We start from the raw sequence: 14,307 nt of genomic DNA, 5'->3' as shown, positions 1-14,307 counted from the left end.
CTGAAATAACATAAGGTACATTTTTAGAACCCTTCCAGCAAAATAGACAATTAACACACATCTCATTATTTAAGGGCAGGAAGAACAGACTACATTTAACGGAGTAAAGCAAGCTCCCGCTTCCGAGTGTTGAAGTAAATAAACAGTTTTAATGACTTTAATTTTAACACTTCTCACTTATGTAAGAATATAAAAAGTCACAAGTGACGTATGCAGATTCTCTCAAGCAATTCATTAAAGCTAATCACTTTTTCCATTAATTGTTCAGAGCTGGCTTATAGTCCCATCACAGCTGGCATTTTGTATTTTTATTTAACTGTGATAGTGTTTCTGAGATTTAAGTATGCCACATTTGCCTGCTCTGGCTTAAAAAGGAAGGTGTGGTGGGGAGAAACTCAGTGAAAGTCTTGATTTGTATTCATGCCTTCAACAGGATAATCAGCTAAAAGGCTCTTTAGAGTTTAAAGCACACATGAAACAGCACTCAAAGTGAAACTATCTCGACCATTTTTAAAACATAAAGATGCTCCTAATTAGAAACACAAAGACACAGAGGAAATATCCGTTGAAGCAGCAATGATGCAACATAGACCTATCTGGCTCTTCTGGTCAGCTCATGTCTTCCCTCTTAACCATTCACCCACTCTGTTCCCCAAAATATTTCTCTACTGCTTCACTAAAGCACTATAGCAGAGAAGTCATTTAAATTATCTCAAACCAGGTCTAAGTGAAATATCTTAGATCTGTGGAGTGCCATGTAAAGAAAAGATACATTCAACCTCACTAGAAAACATATACACAGGACTTACAGTTCATGTGACTTAAAGAATAAAGGTAATACACTTAAAAGAAAAAAAACAAACCATTTATATAAAATGAGTTCAGTTACAAAATGATGTAAAAATATATAGCCATGGTAAATTCTGTAAGTTTTGCCATTTATGTATTTTAATTTATAGACTTAGAATTCCAAATGGTTCTTTGGGTCTGGATCTCGGAACTTTTACTAGCTTTCAAACCTAATTATTGTAATCATTATTTCTATATACATTGGGTGTTTAAGCTTTAATGTTCATATTTTAAAACAGTGATACCAATTTACTCCTAAAATTGATTGATACTGACTTTTCTTTTTCTTGAGTGCACTTTAGAAAACCTTTTTAACTGGGAGAAAACTAGGCAACCCAGCTGTAGTAAACATTCTATCTTAGATATGAAACAAGTTTCTTGCAAATAAACAATCAGTGAATCCACGTTTCCATGGGATTCACTAGGTAGGTGCTTATTTTCTGTGTCATAAATTCCTATGATAGTTTCAAAGTCAGATTCATTTCTAATCCTGTGAGACATAAATGCAGTACTTACATTGAGTTGCTTCTGGAGGAAATTACTTTATATTCCTAGACAGTTTAGGAAAAAGACATTGGTCGGGGAGACAGATAAAGAAGGAAGGAAGGAGGGAGGGAAGAGAGGAGGGAAGGAGAGAGTAGAAGGAAGGGAAAGAAAGTGAAAATATTAAAAGTACCCCTACAACAACTGAGTTACATTTAAACAATAAAGAAGTATGAGGTTAGCAAATGGAATTGAAAGGCCAGAACACTGTCTATACCTCTCCGTACACAGTTCATCCAGTTTTGTGGATAAATATTCTATCTACAGACCTGAAGAATGAATACATTCTTACAAACAACATGGTTAGAAAGGACAATTTATAAACCAAAACTATATGTGTGCATGTTAACCAAGAAACAAGTCAACATTACTTTTTTCTAGCTAGTTTGGTTTCCTATAGAGCAAAGTTTTATTTTCCTAGCTCCAACTATCTATTTTAGCAGTCACATTTACATTTCCTATAAAACTTCATTCTTCATTAAACTTTGCAATAATAGCTAGCAGAGAAAAATGAGTATTTCAGGACAGTCCCATTTTAGATAATTTTTTTTTTCTTGACTCTTCATCAACTGTAAACCTGTATATAATTTACTCTGTGTATTTATGTCCTTGGAAACTTTGACATGGTGAATGCTTTATTTCCCTGGTGTAAAAACTGTTGTTTGTTCAAATTCTTATAAAATATTTAATGAATCACTCTTACAACATCCTTAGGTTAAAATAAATTAATTTGGAAAATAAGCCCAATCTAATTAAATTAGGTGCACATAGCTCTACATGGCTATAATTACAGAAGGAAAACAATAGCTTCCTCTAAAACCAAAATAAACATAGAATTGTTTTTTTTTGGGGGGGAGGGTGCTTAATAAAAAAAAAAAGATGACATGTGTTGAGAATCAAATAATCCTCTGCCTGTCATGGTTCAGGAAAATCTGTTGGGGGCTTTGTTTTAAGAGATCAAAATTTGTTAAACAGAAAAGGGGTTTCCAAGCCAGTAAAGTTACCTAGTGAGTAAAGGCACTAGTTGTCAAGCCTTATGTCCTGAATTTGCTCTCTAAGATCCTTATTGTAGAAGGAGAGAAGCAACACCCACACATTGCCCTCTGACCTATACACACGAGGAACACTTAAAGAGCAATACTTCCTATTCGTTTACAGAGTCTCCACGGGTACTGGCCTGGATCATTCCAGGAGATAATGTCAAAACAAAATACCTGTTGTAAACTCAAATTCAAAAACGTTTAACTAATATATGAACAGCTTATTTTCTAAAAGATGATCTTTTCTTGTACATAATGCACATCTGATTTGAATGAACAACTCATTTTTTTTTTTCCTCCATGGTGCTTTAGGACCTGGCCTGAGAAAGAGTTCCATCTTGTGATATTGCCACCTCACATCTCACACAAGGCTTCAGCAGTTGCCACAGCAAAGCAGAAGGGAAGAAGGGAGCTCATTCTTCCGGGAAGCATTTCACTTTCCAGGTCTTCAGCAATCTGTGTCCCTGATGTGTTTTGGAAAATTTTAAACAAGGGTAAAAAAAAAAAAAAAAAAAGTCCTTTGCAATGAAGACTCTGCTACCTTTTTGTTTTTTTCACTCAATATTCAGTTTACATCTTCTCACACCTAAGACACATATGGTACCACAACAACAGCTTGGACTCCAGGCAGTTCTTGAACCTCCATGTCCAGCATATGTAGGTAAAATGTATTGACACAAAGTAAGCTTGAGGCTTTTCTTATCCAGGGAACTGTAAGTTTAAGGGCTGAATTTACTGCCCCTGCAGATGTATTCACAGACACTCAATGAAAAGTGAATTCCCAGGTTCTAAAAGGGCCCACTACCTCTTAGAAAGGAGAGGAATGGTGGCACATATGCCCCACTCATTTAGAATACTGAGATTCTGCAGAACAAAGTGAAAGCACCAGTGGGTAGCTGCCATTTCCACTGGATGAAAGGCTCCTTTTGTCTATTTTGCCACTTTTGTTAATTTAGAAATGCATTTCTTCAAGACTGCGTAGCTTCTGAAGCTCTTGCTCACCCAAGTGTGTGTGTGAACCGAGGTCATTTTCAGACACATTCAGTCAACGGTCTCTTCAGTCTAGGCTGTGCTTTCCTTGGCAGTGCATCTCTCTCAGATACTTAGCAGGCCTCTTCTCTATTCCTTTCCAGTCAGTCTTGGGTCAGTAACCACACACACAGGAACTAACACCAAGTGTACAATTCTGTGGGAGTTCATCCGTGTCCCAACCCCATTCCTCCATTTCCTCTCAGCTGGAAGGTGACTACCTTAAAGTGCATCTGTCATAACTAGTGGAGCGATATCACCTTAAAATTCCTCTGCACTGAGAATTTTAACCACTTGAAGGACTATAATCAACAGAAAGTTTTTGATTTAATAGTTATTACTCATAGCTCTGGGAAAATGCCTTTCCCTTCTATTTATGTTCCAAAAACATTGGGTTTCCAATAGTGCACTTCTGCATACTTCTAGATCCATTTATTTCTTTCAGTCTGTTTGTGAACCAGATGACTACTTCCCATGTTTACCTTTGTCTTATAATGACTTGTAAAATGGCCAGTAGCAGTAAATATCACTATCTTAAAGAACAGTTCTGCTTATACCTCTCATCAAGGAGCTAAACTTTACCTAACTCTCTATCTACTTTGCTTATTAAGTTCTGATTGTAACAGTCTCACCAAATGTTTGACTATACCAAATATTTGCATTTTCTTTGTATCATCAGAATGAACTTTCTCAGTGCCTGGGCACTGTTTTCCAAATACATACAGTTAGTTCTACTTGCATCCTGTCTCTAAAATTCATTTCTATGTGTAAGAATAAATGGAGTTATAGGTAACAACAAATTACACAGCATTTCAGTGGTTTATGACAGCAGATTAACTTCCTGTTCACACGATGATCTAGCAAAGGTCTTCTTCATTCAGTCACTCAGGAAACCAAGCTGTTAACTATTTCATTCTCTGTAACCTGCCATTCCAGCCAGTAGCCTGCGGGCTGGACAGATCGAGAAAAACTTAGGTTTATACTGAAATCTCTTAGACTTGAAGTTTTATTGGATACTTCTCATGGCTTTCATCTGTGCCTAGCCTATAGGTGGGAAGTCCTCTTCATGTGTCCAAGAAAGAGTCAAAACTGGTTATCACATGAATAGACAATTTCTTTTTTTTCTTATATTTACAATATTTATATAAACATGAAGATATAAATAATACACAGTGAATTTTTTTGTTCACCACAATAGTATAAATATATTTGTCAAATTACTATTTTGTATCAAAAGCACAATTATGAAAATGTTTGTCCATTTCTTCTTCTTTCTTTCATTTCTTTTTCTTTCTGTCTTCCTTCTCTTTCTCCTCCTCCTTCTTCTTTGCCTCTCCTCTTCCTCCTCTTCCTTCTCCTTCTTTTGTGGGTGTGTGCTAAAACAGTGTTTCTTTGTGTATCCTTGACTGTCCTGGAACTCCCTCTATAGACCAAGCTAGCCTTGAACTCAGGGATCTGCCTGCCTCTGCCTCCCAAGTGCTGGGATTAAAGGTGTGCACACCATTGCCCTGATCCCTTTCTTTACTTATGAATACACTTAGTAACTGATAATGTGAAATGGTATATAATAATCCAATTAATTTATAACTTTTGGGGAGTTATAAATTGGCTTTATTTCAGAATTAATGAATCAATGAAGAATTTTAGATAATCAGAACAACAACAAGACATAATCAGTGAGATAGAATAAAAGCAAGGTACAAACAATGGAGATGAGGAAAAGAGAAGAGTAGAACTATAAGTAAATATTGTAAGTGCCCGTTTCTGAGGGTAATGAGCATTTTGTTTGGAATGAAGAGCACCAAGGTATCAGACAAGCTCATCCATCAACCATAGTGATAAGGATGGTGGAAACCCTTTGATATGAATGGACACTGAATATTTTTTCAGAACCCCAGGTTCTAATAATTTAAGTGGGTTTGGGTATAGTAATCTTTTAGAAATGAAAATCATCAGGACTTCATAGGAAAATAATATGTGCTAAATTTTTCTTGAGAAGAAATATCTTGATTAAACTCGGAGTTAGTTTTCTAGAAAACGTAAGAAAAACACAATTTCTTGCTATGTAAGCAATTCCTTAAAATTGATAATCATAGATGAAATTAGCTCTCTATTACACTGACAAGGGTCACGGGCTTAGTAAAAACGTCAAAGCGTAAATATTTTAGGCTTTGTGGGCTGCGTAGTTGCTATCACATGTACTAACCCTACTGATGTAACGACGGCATAAATAAATAAATAAACGATGCCAATCATTGCCAGGATGATATGTAAATGTCTGAAATGGGCATGGCATTTGTCACTAAAACTTTAGCTATAAAACCAGTTCACAGGATGAGCTGTTGCTTCACACTATGGTTTAAAATAATTTTCTCTAGTATATGGAAAAACAAAGTTATGTAGCAGAACTTATAAATCAGGATGGCAGCAGTTGGGTTGCTTTGTAGTTGAGCATACACTTAACACATGATAAGCCCTGAACTGAATCCCTGATGCCAAACAAACAGGAGAGGAGGACCCACATAATGAGTTTTATTTAAAAATCCATAATGAAATTTAATGCTATACATGATAAACTAAATTAATTAACTAGTTAAAATAAAAAAGTTACCTGATGTAAAAAAGTTTCCCATGACAGAAACAAGAGAGTATAATAATGACATCAAAGGTGGACCATGAAAAATTATTATTAGGATCAAGTATGATCTAGAGATTAAATTGTAATCACTATTCAGGTATATTTGTAGTTACCGTGCTCTGACTGACTGTCAGTCATTGTATTATTATGCCCTATTTTTATAACAATAAATTTTATTTCATGGTGGTCTTCAAAAATTAACAAAATGTTGGTCAATAATATTCAATATTAAGGCTGGCTATCTGCCATTAAAGATATATAGGAGAAATAAAATTCACTTACTCCAGAAATACTCTAAACACCATGATACATATGAGAAAGGCACACTGTATTGACATAAACTTCTTAAGAATTATGAAGCTGAGAAAATGGAATTAGAATTAATAATTCTTACCAACTACACATCTGATGGAATGTTAATATCCAAAATATAAAAAGATCCCAAAAGTTGGATATCAAGATAAAAATAAGCCAATTAAAAAATAAGATAGAGATCTAAACAGAGAATTCTCAAAGAAGGAAACTCAAATGGCAAATACACATTACAATATCCTTTGTCATTTGGGAAATGCAGATCAAAACTAAGAGATTTCATCTTATACCCATCAGAGGTATAAGATATATACATGTATATATAAGTGTGTGTGAACCAAGGCCATTTTCAACCACCTTCGGTCAGAGGCTCTTCAGTCTAGACTGTGGTTTCTTTGGCAGTACATCTCTTTCATACTTAGGAGGTGTCTTCTCTATTTCTTTCCAGTCAGTGCTTGCTCAGTAACCACACTTACGGGAGCAAATATCCACTCTGCAAATCTCCTAGAGCTCCTTGGTGTCTCCACCTCATCCCTCCCTTTCCTCTCAACTTGAACGTTTTTAATTTAATAGTTGCTACCCATAGCCTTACGAAAGTCCCTTTCCCTTCTAAGTGGTATAAGTAGAACTGTTGTTTAAGACATTGATGTAAACTACTGTTGGCCGTTTTGCAAGTTATGAAACAAAGGTAAACATAGGAAATAGTCATCTGGTTCACAAACAGACTGAAAGAAATAAGTGGATCTAGAAATATGCATAAGTGCACTATTGAAAACCCAATATTTTAGAACCTAAATAGAAGGTAAAGGAATTTTTCCAAAGCTATGAGTAATAACTATTAAATTAAAAACTTTCAGTTGATTATAGTCCTTGAGATCAATAAAACAAGTTATGGATCATGCTACCAAGGATGTGGAGTAAGAGGAGCACTCATACATTGCTGTGGGAATGTAAATTTGTAGAGCCACTATGGAAATCATTGTGGCTGTTCCTCAGGAAAATGGGGATAGATCTACCTCAGGAACCAGCTATACCACTCTTGGATGTATGCTCAACAGATATTTCATCCTACCAAAGACACACTTACTCTATACACAGTAGCCAGAAATTAGAAATAACCCAGATATTTCTTCACAGATGAATTGATACAGAAAATGTCGCACATTAACATACGGGATATAATGTGACAGCAAATGTCATTTTTAATGACGTTTTACACTTATAAAGATGACCATGAAAAATTCTTTTATCCCATGCTAATTGTTGTAATGCCTAATATTTGCATATATGTTACTGGTAATTTGAAAACCAATGCAAAAATAAATCAGAAGCCATGAAGTTAGATAAGTTGTTACATTTATCCTGCCTCATTAGACACTATTAAGACAGAGTCTCTACATCTGCATTATTGTGCAATGTTTAAATGTACAGGGCAGAAATAGATTGCTCAACAAAGAGGCTTTTTTTTGTTATGAAAAGTCTTCATGCCTAACAGCCAACAGACTAAAAAGTCTCTTTTTCAGTAGGAAAGCAAACAGAGAGCAAAGCCATAAGGTCTCTATGAACACACAACACTGTCTCTAGCTAAGTCCCTGGCTCCAGGCATATTGGAAAGAGTCTTGGAGAGAAATAAGCCAGTAATAAATATACCATACTTACCGTTACCTGTGAGCAATTACAGATGTACACAAAGGGCTTTTTTCATGGATCATCAAAAAGGGGCTGCCTTAAAAAGTACCAGGTCTATGCAGTCTTACATGGGCTACAAGTTCATGGTCATGGGCATAGACAGGGATAGAGGAAGGGAGGAGAAGGGAGAGGGAGAAGAAGAGGAAGAGAAGAGAGAGTGTGAGCAAAGAAGTAAACAATTCAGATCCTTGAAATGAAAACATAACTAAAATTAGTTCTCCTACATGCATTTTTTTTACCATTTCCATAAGTGAGGAGGAAACACATATCATTTTATATTCTCTGCATATGATTATGGGTTTTCAGCAGCTAGACCCAGCCAAACACTTACTCATGTCTGTCGTTATACTATTTCTAATTCAAAGTTATTTAATTCACCAACAAACCTAGTAAAACTGTTACTCACATTTTATGATTTCTAATCTAAAATAAGGTGAAGGTACTTAGGTAGCGTGTCTAAGATCATCTTACTTCTGAGAACAGAAGTAAGACTTATCTTAAGGGGACAATGAGTTAAGTATGTTGAGCTGAACATGAAGTGTCCCGTGACAATTACTCAGCTCTGTAGCTGTGTTGGGGAAATGTCCCCATGAATAAGGTTTGCTTTTACTCTGAAGAAATGGACTAGATAATGTGAAGTTTTACTTCTTATTTGGTGACCAAAAATATCCAGATGTATAGAGAACATAAACAAAGCACATCAGATCCCTAAAGGAATGAGTGAATTTAATATTTTTTTTTTCAGGATTAATGTATAGACTTGAGATTTGGACAGTTCTCATCCTTCTAAAATAGAAAGGGAAAGGAGGACAGAGTGACTTTGGGTTCTTCTAGCACAGAAACCTTTGAGCTAACAAATCATATCTCTGTTTATTTCTTCACTGTGTGTTGTTGCTGTTGTTTTTGATTTCTGCTTTTTTCATTTCTTCCTTGCTTGCTGTTCTGAAACAGTCTCCAACTACAGTAGCTTTAACCTTTCTCTACAGCCAAAGACATCCTTGAATTTCTGATCTTCCTGCCTACATCTTCTAAGTTAGAATTACTGTAATGCACCAGCATGCTGGTTGTTTTGTTTTTCTGTTTGTTTGTTTTGTGTGTGTGTGTCATGTAATCTTTTTTTAAGTTTTTCATTCATTTATTTATTTAATCTCTTTATTGCCTGATCTCAACTCCCTCACTCTTCCCTTCCTAGTACTACCCTCCTAGTACACCTTCTTACCCTCTCCTTCTACTCAAAAAAGGGGACCACCTGCCCCAAAGGCTATCAACTCACCCTGGCACCTGAAATACCAGTACTAAGCATATCCTCTTCCACTGGGGCCTGACAAGGCAGCCCAATTAAGGAAAAAGGATCCAGTGTCAGGCAACCGCGCAAGAGACAGTCCCTAATCCCATTGTTAGGGAACCCACATGTTGACCACTGCACATGTTGACCATGTGCACCCAGATGCTGCACATCTGCTACATGTCATCTCAAATTTATTATCAAATAACAAATTTGTCACACCAGTGTAATAATCTCAGGCAAGGCAGTTGTTCCTATGTTATTTTAATATCATTTTTTACTGTGTCATGCAAATGACACTGAATGAATAAATGGCACCCAAGATTCCTAAATATCGAGACTGCATAAAACGATGACAAATAAAACAATATTTTGAGGTTTTTACTGCCATTCAGAATTTTAGATACTCTGAGCCAATTCTTCTTAAACCTGGGTAATCCCATAGAAGATGCTAGCCATTATCACATGCCAGATATTCAGGGTCACAATGAAAACTACATGGAAAACATAACTTTTCTTGTAAATGTAAATCATCATATTCATTTTGAAACTTGGGATCATATTTTTAAAAGGTTAAGTATTTTTAGACCTCCTTTACCTCAAAAATCTATCATACTTTCTGCCAGAAATGTGGAAGATGCTCAAAGTGTAGAATTTTTGCTTTTCTACCGTCATACTAACCAGTTAATTTTGCAGTCACCAACATAATATATGGTAGTTTCTAAATATTCATTACACTGGATTCCTAAATAGTTGGCTTCAAAATTCTCAGAAAATGATAACTAAACAACATTAATAGATACAGAACACAAGTTGTCTGTTTTCATACAAACAAATGGGACATTTTGGCTAGATTTCTAAGAGGTACGGTAAGGTTGCTCTCGTGGGCTGCAGTATTTTTGTAACCTTGACAGCCTGTCTCTCAGGAAGAGATGCATTTCCCCCACTCTCCATTGTCAGCCTTAACACATGATTTTGTGGACGTGATAGATGACACATGTCACAGAGGGGAAGAAAACTCACGAGCCATGATGGTAGCTGTCAGATTCTTTTTCTTTGGTGTCTGAAGGTCAAAATCTTCCAGTTACGGGAAGTGTGATCAACCAACCTGAGGTCATGAGGGAGGGCAGCATGACTCAGTACTGACTGCAATCCATAGCACCTTGTCCTTTGAGAACTAGAACACTTGCTGCTGCAAACTTAGGTGACTTGTCGTAAGATAACATAGGCTATCCTACCTAAATTATAAAATGTGGAAATCTAGGTCCACTCATACTGTGACACTTTAGTCAGAATAATTAACATGGAAGTGACTCAACGTAAAATATCTCATTTGCTCAAAACTTTAAAAAAAGCATTCATATGCCTCTTGGATACTAACTTCGTTGCTTGAAATAGAACATAAGACTGATTCTTCTCTACAGTAACTTCAAAGATGTTGCATGGAATTCAGAACCAACACAGATATCTTTACATATGGGATATGAAATATCATAGCTAAAAGATCTCATCACAAAGATTGTAAAAGTCTCTGTACAGGTACTTGCTGTCCAGTCTTAATTATTTTGATTTTTCTGTTTTTAAACCCACAGTTTTTGAAATTATTTTCAATGAAAACAAAAGCACCTAGCAAAATGGTTTAGCAAACCACAGCAGATTTACAAAATTCAAAGGTAAATAATACATATAGTATTCATCTTATTAGAAGCTAAGTTCTTGGGAGGGCCTTTGCTTTATAATTTAAAAAAATGTGTCATCATCTTAAGCAATAAAATATCTGCTGTCAAAACATGTAATACAGGTTTTAGTAAAATTGAGATACTCTGCAGTTTCATAAAATTATTCAGCCAGCATCAAAGATAATCTTGCCATCTGCTGCCAGTGATATGATTTCATAGGTTTGACTAAATAGTTATCAAGTAATTTCATTTAAGATCAAAATTTAAAATCCAATGACTAATAAACATTCTATTTCTACTTGATTATCTGTTTTCTTGGGGAGAAAATGTACTATTATTTTGTTAGAGTCAACTGATAATCAATCTCTCTTTTTTGCCTTAAAATAGTGCTTTATTTATTTTTTTTTTTACCTTCAGTGGTTTGAGATTATAATTACAACATTTCTTCATTCCCTTTCCTTTCTCCAACCCCTTCCCTATACTTCTATCCACTCTCTTTCAAATCCATGGCCTTTTTTTTTTCAATAATTGTTATTGCATAGATATAGGTGTACATACATACATATACTTCTTTTTAAGACCTTTTTATTGGTCCTTTGTGAATTTCACATCATGTACCCCAATCCCACTAATTTCCCCCTCCCCTCATATCCAACATCCACCCTTGCATCCTCTCCCCCAACAGAGAGGAAAAAAAATCTCATTGTGGAAGCTGTAGTGTGTCATAGTGTGTCCCACAATACACCCTTTTGTCTACACTTCTTTGCATACAAAAGTTTACTGCAAACCTTGCCTCTGCTACACTATCAATACTGGAACCTCACTGGACCTCTTCTTGGGTATCTTATTGTTGCCCTGTGTCATGGAGATCCTGTAGTTTTGGATTTCTAGGAACGGTTCCTTTGTAGCCCAGCAGTTCATCAATGGGATAGATGTAGCGGGCCAACTCATGGGTCTGGGCCTAAGAGGTACCCGAACGAGTCAGGCTACCAGCATTCCTGCCCTCACTCCATGGGGGTGAGCTCTCTTGCTCTGCCAGGGCAGGCCCATCCAATGCTGGGGGAGCCAGCTCTCCAGCTCTCATGCCCTTGGGGCAGGCTCACTTGCAATCCCAGAAACCAGGTTCAACTCTGTTCCGCTGCCCAGGTAGATTGCAGGGCCCACTCTCCCAAGCGTTGCAGCTGATGTGGGGTAGGGAAAGCTCTCCTGCTCTCATGACCCTAAGACTATGTCTCCATAGGTGGCCAGGGTCAAGGGTGGGGAAAGGTATCTCACCTCATCCGTGCCACCACAGTGTCACCAAATGAGAGACAAGTGACAGGGTCTGCTCTCCCATGCTCATACAGGCAACTCCTGCAAGCAGGGCCTGTTCTTCTGGTTATGGGTTATGTGCTGTTCTCAGGACTGCAGCAAGCTAGGGGTAGGGTCAGCCCTGCTGCTCTTATGCCCCCAGGGCCAGCTCTCCCAGGATGCCCAGGAAAGGGGTGGGTTCTGCACAGTTCTGCACAGCCCTCAGACACCAACATGTTCCTGAGCAGGAGCCCCGACAAGGGACACCTGCTGCTGCTTGGCCACAGACCCAGATGTGGCTCCCAGAGGCAGCTCAGTCCAGGACCTCACCATGGTCCCAGATGTGCTACTCACATAAGGCTGTTCTTCATTACCTTTGAGTCTCCAGTGTGGCTCTCTCCATTGTGGCCAATCCTTCTGTTTCTCTTTCCTTTCCATTTCTCTACCACTTACTTGCACCTCACAGTGGTGCCCGGGGTCTCTGAGTGTCTAGAGTCATCTCAGGAGTGCTATGCCCCCAGGACTGTGTGGCATCGGACTGGTGCTTGTCTCAGGCTTACTCCTGCTCAGGGCTTCGAGGTCCTAGGAAGGATTCTTCTAGTCTCTGGATTGCTTCCATTCCTGGGAGCTCTTCTCAGCCTGCATGGCACCAGAGGGTACTCTACTCAGCAGGGCTCCCCCTCTGGGGCCTCCTGGCACTGGAGACTCTCTTTCAGGGAATGTTAGGCGGTTCATATATCCACAGGTCAAAACGCTGAGAGTAGAAGTAGCAGTCCTCCTCTCTGCCACCTACTGATACACATGTAGTAGAGCAGCCACACCTGCCGTGCCCCTAGGGCAGGGTACAGATGTACTTTGAATGCAGTCTGTTCAGTCCGATAACACTACCCGTATGAATGTTTCTTTATACTGCGCCTAAAAAATGCACGACTTCTGATTTTGAATTCCTCTTACTGCGTCTGTGTTATTTTAATTGTTTTACAAATAAATGTTCATTTACTTTTACTTTCCTGTTTGCTATTGTTTGCTTACCTATTCTTTATAGATCATGGACCTTCTTTGACACATCAAGACTTCTGCTCAGAAATGCTTTCCACTCTTCTATTCCCAGACCTTTCTCTTTCTTTCTCAAAAGTTCAGTAATATGAAATTCTAGGTCAGCAATTATTTTTCTGCATTGTTTGAAGACAATACATGAGTGCCTCTGGCTTCCTATTAGAGAAAGCTCTTATTTCCTTGTTCAAGTATCTCTCTGACTGCCATCTTAACAGATTTATATTTATTCTTCCATTAACAACCTTAAGCTCTACTTTAGTAATGTTCTCGTTAATACCATCTTGGGGATGGTATTTTTGCAGGGTTTTACACTTCACCTCATTGCAAATTCCTACATTTTACTTGTTTTCTATGTATCTACTATTAGCTTATTTCTTCTGGAAATCAACTATTACATTAATTTATCATTAATATCAATTCTTCATGCAACTATATGTTACTAATGTTACTGCCAATATCAAAACAACCTTGTTGATTTCTAGAAAGTATTTTAAATTGTATACATATTTATAATACATTCTAGATCATCCACAGTTACATTACATGAAGAAGAACCAAGTTCATGACCGCAATATTTCACACAACTGTAGCATTGTGAAGATGAATTGATAGTTGTATTTGCATGAAGATATTCAAGATTTTATAGTGAATACTTCTGTGGTTAAAAAATACTCAATGTATCATATTTATTTTCAAATATACACAAAATCCACAGACAACTTAATGTTAAATAGAACTAAATTTTTTTTATTCTTAAGTAAATTTTAATTAAATGTATTCATTCAATATTGCATACATTCTGAAGTGCATGTTCCATGAGAATCATAATGAATCTTAAAAACTCTTCCTAGATGTGTATTCTTAAAGTGTATTTACCATTCACTTTACCATATACCT

At 37.1% G+C, this 14,307-nt stretch overlaps 1 pseudogene; it reads right to left on the bottom strand.

Moving 5' to 3' along the window:
- Positions 1 to 13,072: 13,072 nt before the first annotated feature.
- Positions 13,073 to 13,196, bottom strand: LOC129684647 (small nucleolar RNA SNORA17; annotated as a pseudogene).
- Between the last annotated feature and the right edge of the window lie 1,111 nt (positions 13,197 to 14,307).

This window comes from Psammomys obesus, unplaced genomic scaffold (assembly GCF_907164565.1).
Source record: "Psammomys obesus unplaced genomic scaffold, mPsaObe1.curated_primary_1811, whole genome shotgun sequence".
Lineage (NCBI taxonomy): Eukaryota > Metazoa > Chordata > Mammalia > Rodentia > Muridae > Psammomys > Psammomys obesus.
The sequence above is the reverse complement of the archived record's forward strand: the minus strand, read 5'-3'. Positions and strand labels throughout refer to the sequence as shown.